This window comes from Apostichopus japonicus, chromosome 17 (genome assembly GCF_037975245.1).
Source record: "Apostichopus japonicus isolate 1M-3 chromosome 17, ASM3797524v1, whole genome shotgun sequence".
NCBI classification, from domain to species: Eukaryota; Metazoa; Echinodermata; class Holothuroidea; order Aspidochirotida; family Stichopodidae; genus Apostichopus; species Apostichopus japonicus.
The window spans coordinates 25,614,490-25,627,702 of record NC_092577.1 but is presented as its reverse complement, the minus strand read 5'-3'; the positions used below and the strand labels follow the sequence as shown (position 1 = coordinate 25,627,702).

Genomic DNA, 13,213 nt, shown 5'->3' with positions numbered 1-13,213 from the left:
TCACCGAGTCTCCGGAGTCGCCGTCAGACAGAGCCTCCGGATCTGGCGATACCGGCGCGGGACTGGAGACGGAACTGGACGAGTTGATGGGGGAAGCTGGTGGAGACCCTGTGTCCCCTTCACGGTGTGGTGGATGCGGTGTGGGGAACGACTGCAACAATGGGGGAGGGTGAACCAGGTGCGGAAGGTGAATCCTCACCCGGTTCCCCTTCCTTGCGTGAAGTTTCCTTCGAGGCAGTAAGTGCGTCAGAACTTAGGGACTTTACTTGACCCCCACTCTTTGTCATAAAGACATAAGAGGAGGGACAAGCGCGAAAGACATGTCCCTCCTTTCCACAGAGTGAACACACAACTTCTCTTTGGCAAGCAGAGGTATCATGCCCAAGACGAAGGCAGCGCCCACACTTTTTGTTTGGGCAGCCCTTGGCTTCGTGCCCGGTCTCCCCACACCTGAAGCAGGTACGGGGCTGACCGGGATAACGCACGTGAGCTTTATGCCCGGCAATAAAGAGGAAGGAGGGAATGTCCTGCTTTGACAGCCCCAAACCGATCTAAAACAGTTGCGACAAGTTCCTGACGCACCTCTAGTCCTACGTGGATGACAGTTACCCATACGGAACGTTCGTATGGAGTAACTGTCGACCATCGACACCACTCAAAACGTGTCACCCTTCTGTCGGGTCACGTCACTGGTAAAACGTAGATCGTACGTATTACAACCCTGGAGAGCTTGCAAAGCATCAACCTCTCCAGGCACCGGTGATGTCGTGCCCATTGGGGCCCAATTTTGTCAAAGGTGTCATAAAATGTTCTTATTTATAAAAAAAATTAAAAAAGTATAATTTTATAAAATGTTATAAAAATTTTATGAAATTTTATTATTTCTAAAAAATTTCTAAAAAAAAGGGTTTTTGAAATCGCCTCTTTCATGGTCGTTGCGGATTTTCCAAACGTCGCTGGTGCCTACCAGCTAATTCTCACCCTGCAAGTAACTTCCTGCTCATGCGAGCGCGGCTTTGTGAAGAATTCTTTGCGGACGAGCATGTCCCAAGCACGCCTGATCGACCTGGTGGTGCTGGACATGCACCCCGACCGCGTGGAAGCGTGCAAGCTGACCGACATTGACTCATTTTGGAACCTAACTCAGCGTCGTTGAATGAGAACAGTGTCAGCAACTGAATTTCTTGTTGGGCCTACGAGAAATGGGGCTTCTGTTGACTGTTTGGTCAATGGTAGTTAATTGTTGATATTCAGTCAATCGAAACAGTTAATTACTGGTTGATAAACAAGAGCAGCAATGCAGCTGTATCTCCATCTATATTATTTCCACCGATGTAAAATGCTATTGAAACATTTCTTGAGAAATAAATCAAGGTGATCGGTCTCAAGTGTCTCGCATGATTGAGCTATCAGTGTTTTTTTCATCGGTATCCATGCAAATCACCTGTTCCAGAGCAAATGAGCCTACAACTATATAGCAAACCATGTCAATATAGCTGCTGTGGTTAATAAGATATACTTCCCGTGAACTTTGATGATAATTACCAAATTTGCTCCAATGACCTTATGTACCAAGTTTCATGTTGATCTAACAATTAGGATTTATTTCACTGTCTAGAGTGAGGTTATATATAGAATAATCAACGCTCTGGGTTTAATACAAGCGAAGTCAGAGTGCATCCAGCGATAGCATTAAACACAGAGCGTTGATTATTCGTTAGATAACCTCACGATAAGACCAATCAAATTTGAGGATTCTATTCAAGCATGAATGAATGTCTAGTAAAATGACCTCCCCATTTTGCAGCACGAAATGTTGGCTAAAGGTACCAAGTTTCATGTTGATCCAACAATGTCTAGTAATTTGACCTCAAATTTTCAGCATTTTCAACATATTAAAATATACAGAAAAGACAGTCGTAATTGTTTGTTTTATAGGCTCGTTTTATTTCAACACTATTCTAGAAATGGCTGATAGAACTATAAACATAAAAATAAAGAAGAACAAATGATGTAAAAGGAATATAAAAAGAAACTTAGAACAATAACAATGTCATAGTCTGTCTAAAGACTAAATGGCAGGAATGTGTTGGATATTACATGTCGGCAAGGTGATATCAATTATTTAGTTGAAATATAGGTGACTTTTGGAGCACACATGATAAATAAGTACTATTTTGGGGGAAAGAATCGGTTGAGAAGACTGGGAAAGTATAAAATGATATGTTGTTAAGGTAAAAGCCCCCCTCTGGTTTGTTCTCTCTGAATAAATATCATGCACAGCCGCCACTGATTGTGGACCTGTCCACCAAATATGAAGTTTGACCATAGCTGTGCTTCATGTGGAAAAATTCATTTTAACCTCTCTTATTACTGGATTACTGGAACAATAAATAAACAATATAGGGGTAGACTACTTCCTTGAGACTGCCCAAGATAATGAAAGGTATATGTGAATACTGCACGTAATAACCAGAAATCTGTAAACACCGCATTTTTGAATGGTGGTGTTGATAAACAGAATGAGGTCACTACTGACGTTGTCTGGTAGGCTACGAATCGAACCGTATGTAGAAAGTTTCATTGTTGTACACTTGCTTAAGATACTCATTTTACATTTACTGAATTGTTACATGGCATGTTCAACAGAAGTCAAGAATACAGGTTTTGTAGAACCTGTATTCATACCTACAGGAGGACATCCTGACACACAATCATGATTGCATAGATTCTTTGAGCCTCTGGCAAGGAATATAAAATAATTTATTTGGAAATAGTTTGATAAGACTGAAATTATGATATGTAGTGAATAACTTCAGTAAAAAAACTTTGTACATGAATATGTTTCACTTTTGATTTACACAGCTGTCTTTTGCATATAGTTTCAAAATGAAGAAGTGTATTACATGTTATGGAAAACCGTGTCTAATGGAACAGTAACAGTTTGTAAAAACGAATGTTTAATCTGATTATACAGATGACCAAATAACAGGGGCTACTTTTGTAAAAACAAATAACGTCTGGTCATGAGCAAAATTGCATTACGTTCCCGCCCCTTCAGAATTTTCATCAGATGAAATTTCGTACCACACAAACGTACCAAACCACCTACCAATGCCATCAAAACAAGTTTGATCAAAATCGGACATGCAGTTGCCGAGATATTGACATTTTAGAGAATTCGCTCTAAGCCCTGCCCACTCATAAATATTCATGATATTGGAACCAAAATAAATAGAGATCGTCTACTAATGATGGGCAACTTCTGTACTAAGTATGACCTCAAATCCACTTTTTGAGTGCCGAGAAAACCTACTTACAAGCTTTGTGTCACACACACACATGTCACATACCCATACACGCACACACACATGCACTCATGATTGCATAGATTCCTACGGCTTGAGCTCCTGGTTGTCAGTTTCTTATTTTGACTTGCTAACTATACACAGGTAGCAACAGGGTAAACTGTTTATCTGTGACTTTATTTTCTATTGTCAATTGACATTGAAGCGGAGTCATGTTAATAAGGTCAAAGCCAGTGACTTCGAGAAGACTGGGATTATAGAGATGACCAAATAACGGTCAATCAGGGGCCAATTTTGTCCAGAAATAACCTCTAGTCATCAGTTTCTTATTTGGACTTTCAACTATACTGCTGCAGTAACAAGATACTCGAACTGAATCTTCTTGACCTTATCTCCTTCCACTGTAAATTGACATTGAAGCGGAGTCATGTCAATAAGGTCAAGGCCAGTGACTTCGAGCAGACTGGAAGGTAGGTCGAAGGTGTTCCCGCACTCTGTGATGATGGAGATATTGTCTAGTCTGAAATTTGAGAAGAAATAAAAGTAAATAAAACTAGGGCAGATGAATTTATTTTATTTTTCTTTATTTTCTTGGTACAGGAAAACACTCAAGATAATGTGTCTCCTTCTAAGGACAGGGAGAAGGTTGTACACTTGCATGTTTACTGATAATCATCGTTCAGCGATCAGCAAAAGGCGACAGAGATATTTCTGATTGTTTTACAGAAAGTGAAAACAAAGGTAACGGAAGGCTGTTTTTTCTTCCAAAACTTTCAATTTGCTGTTAACCTACAACTGAACCATATATGATTTTAACTTGAATAGTAGGGTGGTGTTTTGTTCAAATATGGTGATTGGTGAGGATGTAAATTTTCTTGTAAGGAAGGACACTAATGCTCATGTGTGATGAAATTATCTATGTCAATTGAACTTACTCTTCGTTATCTATGCGAATGATGGTGTAGGTTGCTTCGGCTGAAACTTGTTTTCCTGTTATCTGTGAAGAAATTGGAAAATAGTTGTCATGAGCATTTTTGTTCATGTGTTTATGGTTTACTGGTTTTGATTGTTGAGTTAGCTTTATAATTTGTTGTATTATATTATAGGCAGGAGCTGAAAGGCACAATTGAATTTTGATACTGAAATTTGTAGGGTCATTTGACTTGGTTTGGAATGCAGTCTTCAGGGTTGTGCACAATAGAGAGGGCAGAATATTAGTACTATAAGAGCATGCAGTAAAACTTTCCCAAGCTTTTAAATCAAGGTAAGATATGCTTATAACACTTATTCCTATGGCTCCTTAGGTGTTTTAATTAACACTTACAGATTCTCAGGAGTACAGATTACAAAGATTAAATAAGACTCTTTCATTAAAGTCATGTACTACAATGGGTGTAAAGAAGTTATATGTTAGAAAATGTAGTTTCTCACCACACTGAAATCACTACAATACTTTAAAAAACTTCTTTTGGAAAAAATCATTTAGAAAATAGTATTTTTCAACAGACTTCAGCATCACTCTGCAATGATGTTGAAATAGTTTATTAGTATGTACATCACATGGGAGTCTATATATTTTGAGAGAAAAAGTCTGAGGGGAGCAGGCAGAGTGGCTATGATGGCCCCAGTTACACGTACTTAATTCTGCCTATCCTTTTATCCAGAAAAATAATGAAAAATATTGTAAGTCTGAGTGTCGCAGGCAGAGAGCGTAAGATGGCTTTAATTCCATTGTTTTCATTGCGGCCTATTTTTTATACAAACAAATGTTAAAGAAAATTTTAAGTCGGAGGGAAGTAAGGATAGTGGCTACGAAGGCTTGGTTTTCATTTCTGCCTATACTTTTACATTCTATTAAAGACCGAGGGAAGTAGAAAGTCTGGCTACCATGGCTCTGATTGCATCGGTCTCATTTCTGCCTATCTTTTAATAAAGAAAAATGTGAGGGGAGTAGAAAGAGTGGCTAGATGGCTCCAATTGCAGCGTTCTCATTTCTGCCTATCTTTTGATACAGAGAAATGTTTAAGAATTGTTTAAATCTCAATGTGTAGGAAGACTGGCTAGGGTGGGTCCATGCAACTGCAGTTGCATCTTTCTCATTTGTGTGTATCATTTTGTACAGGGAACAGTAGAAAATAATTCAGAGTATGTATGTATGTATGTATATGTGATCTTCCCGCAAGCAGGAACTCGCGAAAGAAGCCATGGAGGCTTATAGACTCGCAAGCTGACCGAAGCCAATCTCTCGGCACACATCCATTTAACGTCCATGTCGGGAAGTTGTTATTGAACAACACCCGTGCTTTTTACGTGCAAAAAAACGGACACGGACCAAAGGTCAACAAAACCAAAAACTGTTTAACAACCACCAAAAACCCAACTGAAAACCCACAAACAGAAATCTCTCACTAACCCACAAATGTATAAAATATAGCGTTTAACGTGACCGTGAAAAGGACACGGACCCAAAGGCCAACAGAACCAAAACAATAAAGCTCCACAAACCAGCCCCAAAAAGCCAACACCAAACCACAAACAGAAAACCCCCAACCCATATTATGTAAGGACCACACAAACCCCCCACCCCACACATAACAACTAACTCCAAAACTCATCCGGGGTACGCCGTCCCGATAGCAGACGACAGGCTTGCGCATTACCTGCGAAATTTTCCCAATACGGGTCTTTTCAAGCCCCTAACAGTATTCCCCCTTTTCTTACGAGGGAGCAGAGTTCTTAACTCCTCGTCAACCTTGGTCGAGTGGACCTCCCTGTCAGGAACAGGAGGTCCACTAGCGACCATCGTGTCCGGTATAGCGGAAGCGGCTGCGGGTAGGGTGGAAGGGCCACTCGAGTCAATGAGATCAGTGGCCTGTTTTGTCTCATCAAACCAATCGGAGGACTCCTTAGCTACAACTAATAAGGCTGTAGTGCAGTCCTCCATTGGCGAGTCAGAATCTGGGCCACTTAATGTCTCTTGGGCCGGTTGACTCGGGGCCCGACTAGTATCACCGATAGCGGGCGTAGCTACCGGTGAACCAGTACAAGCGGCATCCTGCGCCGCGTGCCACTCCGCTAGTACCATCTCCGCCGTTTTGTCCTGCTCTGCCTCAGTGGGCAGGCTGGCAGTCTCGGCAAGTTCGATCAGGGGAGAGGTCGGACACGAAAGGGGGAACAAAGCCTCCATCGGGGCGCTAGTGTCGGACACTGGGGCGATGACAGGAGCATCATGTGGTACGGTGTCAGAGGCCGGGACAGGGACCGCTTCAACCACGCCCGTAGCCACTCTCGCGGCGTATGAGCGGTCTGGGCATAAACGGGCGAGATGGCCCGTTTTCCCACACGAGTTGCAAACGATATCCCCTTTACACTCGGCCAGGGTATGCCCAACCTGTAAACAGCGGCTACACCGCTTGTTCGGGCACAACCTGGCCTCATGCCCTTCCAGCCCACACCTCCAACAAGTGCGAGGCTGGCCCGGGTATGCAACGTGGGCCCTGTGCCCATTAGCCCACAAGGTAGAGGGGATATCGGACTTGAGTTCAACTCTAACTCGTCTAGTCCCGGTCTTGACACCCATACATTCAAGGAATTCCGGCTCCTCGTAGCCGGTCACTTTGCCGAAACGCCCCAGTGTCCGCACAACAACCTGTTCAGACATGTCCAGAGGGAGATGGAGGACTGTCACCCACACCGAACTGTCATACGGTGTGACCTTCAGTCCCTCAACTCCCTCCAACACATGGACGCCTCGGACGCGGGCAGCCTCGGAGGTAAACCGTACATCAAAACAATTCATACCCCGGAGAGGTTTACGCTGAAGCGCGTCAACCTCTCCAGGGACCTTTAAACCAACAGAACGCAAAACTGAAAAAACTTGTACGGGGACGACCTTAGCCTCCCCCGAAAAACTCAACAATACGATTTTGCTGTCACGGCGAGCCGCCATGACAGCTAGGGGTGTGGCAAAGCCACGCACCTATACACAAACCAAAACGAAACAAACCCAAAACACACAAACTACACTAAAACAAACTGTAAACTAATGAAGGGCCAACGTAAAAACACAATAAAGGTGTGGTCAACGAAAGGTGGAGAGCAGCCGAAAACACGTCCGCACTCCACGAGAACTGAACTGAACTGAACTGAACTGAACAACACCCGTGCCAGACGACACACCTTGCTCTCGGCGGGGAATCGAACCGGGGATCTCATGACTGGGAGACATGACTGGGAGAGTCAGAGGGAAGTCGGGATAGTGGCTACGATTGCATCGTTATCAAGAACGTAGCCACCAAGCAGCCACCTAGGCCTACAGGGTGCAGGTAAATTGTGGCGGGGTATTAATGCAACTAGGCCTGGCTGGAGCCTTTATTACATATATTTGAACTGGTAGGATTTATTTTTCTCATGCTGAATTATTACGAAAATGAAGGTGTTCAGACTATGCATTGTTCCTAACTTAGCATTACTCTCACTGTTATATATTACTTACGAGTACAACTGGCCTAGTACTAGTAGTATTACTATTTAAATGGACCCTGCATAGTTTAGAAACAGAATATGAGAGGATTTTCAACCATTGAACTGAAGAAATAAACGTGTGAAACAAAATTCACCCTTCATTAAATCTGCTCAGCAGATATCAATTGTGAAAGTTTCGTAAATTCCGGTAAATTTTTTACGAAAAATTGTATTTTCTGTACACGAAAATATTGGCTCAGCCTAGCCTATGCCTAGGTTGACAACGTCGGAGTATAATTCGAACGGCCAACTAAAATGGCGGCCAAAAGTTAAAAGGCATTAAATATTTGAAATAGACTGGTCTAATTCTTACCTTCAATTCATAATATATTCACTTTATTCAACGAAAATTGTGGTTGATTGGTAAAAGTGTTGAGTTTTGCGAGGTTCCATTCAAGTTAACACAATGTTCAAATACCTGACGGAAATATTTTTTAAAGGTCATTTTTTCTGGGAAGATCGTAAAATGTTGTGACCTAACAACGAATTTGTTGATGATTTTTATTACATATTAGGTTTTCATTTTCCCTTGCTGTAATATTACGAACATGAGGGTGTCCGATCTTAGCAGAGTTCCTAACTTCACAATACTGTATATAGGCCTAGGTTAGGCCTAGTAATAATAGACTAGTACAAATCAGCCTTAACTTAGACCTACGCTAGGTCCACTGTACTAACGGAGTAACGTTAGATCGAACACAGTGGCCAGCCAAAATTCATATTATTATGATTTAAATATTATCATTAAATACTTACTAAATAAATAGACTTACCGCTTTCTTCTACTGGCGAGTCGGATTTGGTAAATATGGAACGCAAATACCAATATTCTACTGCAATGGATCTATCTAATTGTGGAGAGTTGGGTTTGGTGTGCTTTTCACGTGACCCGCCATGCGGGATACAAAACGTCACGGGTGGTACGAGCAAGTGCACAGTCTAGACGGAAATACACACAGCACTCAAACATCCAGCATATCGACAAGCGCTCGTCCAATCACAATAGGAATCATAAATTCAACCAATGATATTGCCTTATTACTGCATGATCACCGTGTGCTTTTATCTAATTATCATAAAGACGGAGTTGAATTTAAAGGTCCAGGTCACCGATGTAATTGAGCAAATGGTTACGTCTACATCGCAATACCTTTAAGTACCATGCGCTGTATTAAAAATCACCTAAAAAATTACGGAAAACGTACCAAAAGAATGCTTTCTGATCATTTTAAAATGTTATTAATAAGTAACATTTAAGTGTCATCTTGTGATGTACACTACGATGAAATTTCACATCAAACAGACATTAGGGTGTTACTAAAACGAATGACAATTGCGTTACACATAACGAATGACAATATGTTGTACACACTAAAAAATTGCGTTGACTAAAACGAATGACAGTAATGACAGCACAGACATTTGCTTCAACCGGATATCACAGTTCAGACTTCGTGGGTATCCAGATCTAGTAAAGTACGGACAAGATAAAAACGCACCTTATAGTAAGCGAAATTGTAAGTCTGATTTTAAAAAGTAAATTTAAAGTCATTTTTCCGATATTAATTGTTAGAAACTAACAATACTATAATCTTGAAACGGCTTCAGTTATCTTTCTATATAAATCTACAGAGGTAAAAAGCACAGCACTCAAGCGCATTCTCACACAAAAACTTTCCCTGTGGTTTCTATCCGTAAATTACACCAAAAGCCTGCAACCACGTAACATGCGATTTTCCTCAAATCATTTTTGCGCAGAAAACCAATAACCGCATTTACTCTACTCCGTTAATCATTCTATCTTTTCTCAACACTGTCCTTCGTTGTCCTTTGTTGTCCTTTGTTGTCCTTTGTTGTCATTCGCAAATGATAATTAACCCTGTACAAAGTCAATTGTCATTCGGTCCTTCACTGTCATTCGTTTTAGTTTGTCCCAGACATTAGGGTAAAAACTAGTAGGCATTTAAAGAGCCCTCAGACTGAAAACGATTGGTGTGAGATAATCTCCATATATGTAATATATGGAGATAATAATGAGCCAAATGTGCCATCAACGCTGCCATCGTTGAACAATATTATATAAACTAGTCCCAGAGTAAGTGCAACCCGTTAACTTTGCCAAAGTCAAGTCAATTTACCATGAAAAAATGGCGATTTTTTTCATTGTTTTCTACACTCTTAAAACACCTGGGTCATATTCATGACCCAAACGCAGGGTCGATGGTCTTATAACCCAATTTGGGTTGTACCATACACTAAGCTGACCTAATGCTAAGTCCGAAACTGACTTTCATCAACGAGTCAAAATAATATTGGACTATGATTGGTCAACATTATAGGAATATGAGTGCACCATGTCAGATCAGCCAATCAACGAACACACATTGACCGTCCGATAATATTGACCCTGCGCGCGCGCCATAGACAAATTGGCTGTAGGACAAGTTTGCTGACAGAGCGAACATGATCCGAAGCACAAATTGATTCGTTCGTGAAAGATAAACTAGAAGAATGGGGCTTGATGGAATGGGCTAATTCATTTCAAGGTATGGTATCATGTGCAAATATCTTTTTTAATATGTAATTAAATTTCAAGAAATGCTGAAGTAGCATACGAAGACTTAACGTATGGCTAAGTCGGTGACTAATTCGTAGTCGTACTAGCCTATAGCCTAACGCTAAGCCATAACATAGGCTAGGCCTGTAAAGAGTTCACTATTGCAGTTGAGATTGAGATGATGTATACATGTACGGAACCTCTAGTATCTGATAGATAAATCCACAATCCTGATATGAATATTAGGCCTCTAATGGTTGAAATTGTTAAAAATGGAGCTATTTAACAGAAAGTTCTGTCCAAGTTGTTAAACGGACCCGTTTAGCCTAGTCGCTGCCAGTTAGCCTAGGCCTAGGCTACGTACAAAAAATGCAAAGTTTTTCGATAGGCCTGAGAATAAGATGTCAATATATCATTTAGGGCCTAGGCCTAGGCCTATTAATAACGTTAGGATCACCCGTGGAAAGACCCATGGACTTGCACGGAGACCAATCATTATTCCATATTTTTTACATTTGCCGAACTGTATATTTAAAATAAATATGACGATGCACAACTGCATAGGCTAAGTAAGAATTGTTGACAATGCATAAGTAGCCTAGGCCTAAGCAATGTTGTGCCAAGTTTGGTAAGTAAATATGATGAGGCCTAGGCCCCTAGGCGAGGCCTATTTGCGATCATGAGGGTCTGCGATCATGAGGATGACGGCTAGATTTAGACAGGCTAATGGAGTGGGGTTTTTTTTGTACACACAGGGCAGCTACTGTAGTGTGAAGCATTTGGAATATGCGTAATGTCGTAGGCCTACAGTAGCCTAACGTTAGGCCTAGGCTAGGCTAGGCACTACTGCGCATAGTGTTATAGGCCTAACGTTAGGCCCAGTTATGGAACAAGCCCCAGTGACCCAAAAAAATCATCAGCGTTTTTACCAGAATTTTAGGGTTACTGTAGGCCTAGGCCTAAATAACAAAAATAGCTTAGCCTAGGCGTACTGTAGCCTAGGCCTAATGTTACATCTGATTAAGCAGTAAGTGTACTAACATAGCTTATCAGACTAGGCCTACCGAAAAAAAGACAAACAAGACCAAACAAGAGGCAGAACTTGGAATAAATTTACAACAATTTCATTTAAAAATTTCTTGGCAATGAAAATTTTGAATCTTCATACAAAATTAACATTTAGGCCTAGCCTAGAATGTTAGGTCTTTTTGGTCAAGATGTGAAAAAGACAGCCCGTTTTGCATATATTATGGTTGAAAATAAGTAGGCCTAACAGATCTTATTTGTTCATGGCACTTTTTGAGCATGTTGCTACGGTAATATTGGAACGTAATGTTAGGTAGCCTAGGTTTATATGCATTATACAGCCCCCGCAGTATTCGGGCACCTTGATATACCCTACGATAAGTACTTGTATATTAATTCTACAAATTAAGTATGTACAGTTAAGCAGGGGGAGGGGGGGGGTCGTTGTTGTAAGTAAGTAGCACTGGGTTCCTGTATACTGTGCACTTTTCAGCTAAATTGCTTCAACATTCATTGAAAATATTTACATTATGATGCCTGCACCAGTCAAACCTCAATCTATATAGGCCCTGGCATAATTGCCAAGGTTCGAAATACGTGGTAGTTCAGTAGGCTGTAGCGGAGTGTAGCCCTAGACGACCAAATATACGTTGGACTACCAGAACTGTCAGAACACTGAGTAGCAGTAGTCCGGTGGGCTACCAAAATTTCCCAACTTGAAAGCTATTGTTTGTGATAAACTGTTTTCACCCACACACACAATGTGTAAATCTTTTCTATAGCAATATTGTATACTGTATGTCATGTATCATCATCGTTTAAAAAATTATAGGAAAAAAAATAAAAAAATAATAAATTGGACCAAGTTTACCATAATAGAACAACACAAAATGGCTGCCAAGTTTAAATCTCATCTATACAAAAAACAATGATAAAATTTTTTTTTTTATTATAGATTAGGCCTACCTACAAATAGTTCAAAAATTATATCCTTCTATAGAATCACATTTAAATTATGCTTCTTCCTCTGGAAAATACAAAACAATTTGTGGGGTTGACTACTGGTACGCAAAATGTACATACTTTATCTAAACCAAAATGGCATATTGATACATTTTTATTGGTAATATTATGTTACCTGAATATTTGCTGCACGTACTTAATTCAGGTGTTATTTTGTATTTTAGTCATAATTTTTCTATTTATTTTTTACATTTCTATCACATATTTTTCTATACAATCTAATCTTTTATAACCTTTTAACTTTTATACTTTGAACAAATTTTTTATCTTTTGCTGTAAAGCGCTTTAGAGCAATTTTTTAATTGAATAAGGCGCTATATAAATTTTGTGTAATAACAATAATATTTCTTAAGAGGTTGAATATTAATCACTCTACTCTAGGCCTAGTTTTTTCACTGTCTTGTTTAATTTTTTGGCAAATAAAAAAAAGTTCAACCACATCATTTGTTAAAACTGTGCAATTCATTCAAACTATACTGTCGTTTATAGTTTGCACACCTACTACTGAATTATTATAGGATTGTACGAGAAAAGCGTTTCTGTGTACACTCAGCTTGGACTGCACCAGCCCATCATTAAAACAGTATTTTTCTATGTGCAAACAGTAGTTTCTTCACAACACCTAGATTCTATATTCCTTTATCCCTTCGTGGGACCAGCGTTAAATGGTTAATTTGCTAGAGTTTTTTTTTTCTTTTTGCAGACTCAGGATAGCCAGGCATATCAATCTACATTGCAGTCTCCAACTTTTTCATTACAATCACCTAAATCTTTG

General features: G+C 40.2%; 1 long non-coding RNA gene across 1 annotated transcript; it reads right to left on the bottom strand.

Moving 5' to 3' along the window:
• Window positions 1–3,074: 3,074 nt before the first annotated feature.
• LOC139985016 (uncharacterized) lies at window positions 3,075–9,767 on the bottom strand. Its single transcript, XR_011799254.1, has 3 exons — window positions 8,606–9,767; window positions 4,244–4,305; window positions 3,075–3,828 (listed from the first exon to the last, which is right to left on the bottom strand). It is a non-coding gene; the product is annotated as an uncharacterized lncRNA (long non-coding RNA).
• Window positions 9,768–13,213: the final 3,446 nt, after the last annotated feature.